General features: G+C 38.2%; 1 pseudogene; it reads right to left on the reverse strand.

The window, feature by feature from the left end:
* Nucleotides 1-2,325: 2,325 nt before the first annotated feature.
* On the reverse strand, nucleotides 2,326-3,595 carry LOC114733729 (allene oxide synthase 3-like; annotated as a pseudogene).
* Nucleotides 3,596-3,599: the final 4 nt, after the last annotated feature.

Raw genomic sequence — 3,599 nt, forward strand, 5'->3', positions numbered from 1 at the left:
ATTAATAATGTCCAGATTTCCTAAGTTTTTGGTAATGTTCATATACGTGCTATTAGTTCAAAAGAACGCTTCAAAATTCAATGAATTAGATATTGATATGGCCATTGAAATGACAAAAATATAAATCTCAAACTTCGTCAAGAACATATTACCCGTCTATAGAATTATACATGTCACGGTAGCTCATGAGAAAAATGGACAATTACGTTACTCTCCCCACAAAGACACGATTACGAGCCCAAATATACCGGGTTGCCGCTATAGGACTTCAACCAACATGGGCCACTCTTTTGAATTTGTATGGATTATGTAATGTGGGATCCAGTCATATGTTGTTCCTTTGACTTTCGAATTAAGGGGACCAGTCCAACACATGACCACCCCGGCCCCCCAGGGGGGAGAGGAGGTTGTGTTTTCGTACAACGAGCGCTAAAGCCTGACTAAATTTAAATCACTATATTAACAGGGTGTTTGGAAAAAAATAAAACTCTAATTTTAAAAGTAATTTTATAATATACGTAGTAAGTATGTGAGAAGAGTTTTGTCTCGACTTGCATGAAAGTATTTTTTAAAAATGCTTCTGGGTTTCACCAAATACTTTCTAAGTGGGGATTAAATCCATACAATCTACGAGGCAACAATCCAAAGGTGAGGAAATAGATAAATCATCCTTTGGTTAAAGTATCCGCAACACAGCTCTGGTCTCTTGAAATATGGCTAAAATTCGGCTCCGAGTTACTCATCCGGTCCTAAATATAGGACCTGATTTTTGAATTGGTTTTGGTTCCAAAATATAAGACCCATTTCTCATATTTGTCAATTTTCTCTAAATTACCCTTATAGATACTCTCTCAACCATAATCAAGTAGAAGAAGGAGAGGGGGTATTAAGAAAGATGGTTATGGTATTTTAGAAAAAATATGTCACTTTTCTTATAATTAACTAACTTACCTAACTTCTTTAATCTAGTCAAATTAGTTAAATGGGTCTTATATTAAGAATCGGAGGAGTATTATATACACTTCATCATGTTTTGAATCTGTGGGTAAAAATCAGGTTACATGTACTGGAGTTTTGTCCGTCGAATAGCATATACCCATTAAATATTTTTTAATCAGATTCCAAAATAATTTTTCTGAATCCAAAATCCCAAGCTAATTATCAGGACCACCTTCTGAAACAGTTCATTCTTCAGCTTCAAAAGCATTGCACTATCCTATTCCTAGCACATGGGTGAAGCCTGCAACCCCACAACCTTTGTGATCTGTAATGTATAACTAGGAAAATCTTTAAAAAGAAGCTTGAAATTACTAAATCTCAAATTAAATCTAATAAAAATATTTTAATAAGTAATGATACTGAATGTTAAAATAACAACACATTTTGATATGAATTTCTTAGTTAAAATTTAGTAATTTCAAGTTTTTTTATGGGAGACTTTTCCAATTCTCAAAGCCAGCGTTAAAAAGAAATTCATATCCATAGTTCGGTACTTGTTATGTGGGCTTTATTTGGGCCAACATGTGTAAGGGCTATAATCTTTTTGAACTCGTGAGGGTTATGTTAAGTAACTTCAGCCAAACAAAAAAGGAGGATTATGTTAAGTAAGTTACGTTGGTCCACGTATGTGATTCCTTTAATTTATGGATTTTGTCAACCACCGCCCAATTATTTTTCTCTTCTGTGACAACCACCGCCCAAATTGAAGGCCAAATAATGGACCGCTCCAAATATCAGCTTAGAACCTCTCCTCTTTCCTTTCCCTCCTCTTTGCTCCTTTTCCTTATCTAACCATTCGATTAATATTTTAACGTTCAGATTTAAATCTTTCTAAAACTATTATTAACATAGTAAATTATTAAAATAAATAAATAATAAATTACAAACTATATTAAAATTTAATTCTAATAGTTTGCAAATGCACTAAATGTTTTTAAAAATTTTTTATAAGTAGTTTATAAAAAATTAAAATCTAAACCGTTGAAAATATGTTAATCTAATGGTTATAAAAAAGAAGAAGAGGAGGGAAGAGAATGGAAAGGGAAGAGGAGAGGTTCCGAATCGCTCCAAATATACCGCAGTTTAACTCAATCTGAATGATTGTCTTTATTAAAACCCTTTGATCCTACAATTATCTCATAAACTCGACCACTTCAATCTAGAGGGTGTTTGGATAAAATCAAAATTATGATTTTAAAAGTGCTTTTACAGTATACGAAATAAATATGCAGAAAAGTTTATTTCGATTTGTGAAATACTTGCCAAACACCTCCTTAGAAACATGATCACTCGACATGATAGTGCATTAGACGCTTTTGGCCTTGATCAACGACTTAATGGCATGGCTGGTCCAAGAACAGGCGTTTTCTCTTCAATACTGAAACTGTCATACTGCAAGAAGAATTCTACCAGCAATAACCTTCCCAACATCACCACCAGATTCTTCCCAGCACACTGCTTGTTCTCGGTGCTTGGATCCTCTTTTTCGCGCCCATTCGACCAGCACACGTACTTCAACAGTTTCTCCCTTCTTCCCCACAAACCTATCTGCCACGAACACATCTGCCCTCTCAAACACCTTCGGGTCCCTCGTTGCCAACGGCTGATACCCGAATATCATCTCTCCTTTCTTGATCTCAAACCTCGCGTCATGGCTCTGGATCATGATATCCTTCTTGGCCTTCGCGTACTGGAACGGAACCGGCGGCTCAATCCTCAGAGCCTCCCACACCACTGATTTTGTCAAAGTCATCTTGTCCAACGATCCAAGTGTAAGACCCCCGTCCGCTTTAACGACGGTCCTGATCTCGTCGGCGAGCTTCTTGTGTAGACCCTCCCCGGCTAATCCGACCCACTTCATGATGCTGGGGAACATAACCTTGACCCCTCCGAAGGTGTTGAACCCTAAAACAAAAACCAAGTTATGAGCCGCCTCTTCTCTTTGAAGCCCTAAACGCACCGCTTCGTCCAGGGCTCCGTCGCAGACCCGGAAACGGCGTTGTAGACTTGTTGTAGGCCGACTTGACCAGAAAGGGCGGAATGGGAAAGGTGTGAAGCAGGAGATCTTCAGCTAGGCTCAAGAATTTTGGAAGGCCTAGGGTTACAATAGGAGCGAGCTGAGCTACCAGCCAGTTCTGGATCAGTTTTGGACCCTTCGACCCGAGCTTGGTCTGGTTCGGGTCTACCCGCAAAAGAGCTTGAACACGAAGTTGAAGGATTCGTTGTCGCTGATGGTGTTGAAGTCTGCTTCGCCTTCAGCTGAGATATCTGTTCCAGTTTCATAAAAATCTTGTACAAGGAGCTTTTAAGCAGTGGCAGTACCTAAAAATTAACGAAAGCCGTCAACTCATCAACTAACAAAATATACTTACAATAATTTGAGCAATTATACTGTTAAGATCGATATATAATAAATGAAAAATTTTCTGTGTGTGTGTATATATATATCTGTCGACTTGATAGTTATACTGTTAAGCAATGTTACTTTTATTTCATGGTGGTGTTTAATGACGTGCGCCATGCACATGTACCTGTCGTGACGAGCTGCGAGGAGGGAGAAAAGGAAGCGCTTGATGAGGGCGTGCTTAGGTTCGGAGGGG

The sequence above is a fragment of the Neltuma alba genome, unplaced genomic scaffold, assembly GCF_004799145.2.
Source record: "Neltuma alba isolate B1F8T4 unplaced genomic scaffold, ASM479914v2 tig00013030_pilon, whole genome shotgun sequence".
NCBI classification, from domain to species: Eukaryota; Viridiplantae; Streptophyta; class Magnoliopsida; order Fabales; family Fabaceae; genus Neltuma; species Neltuma alba.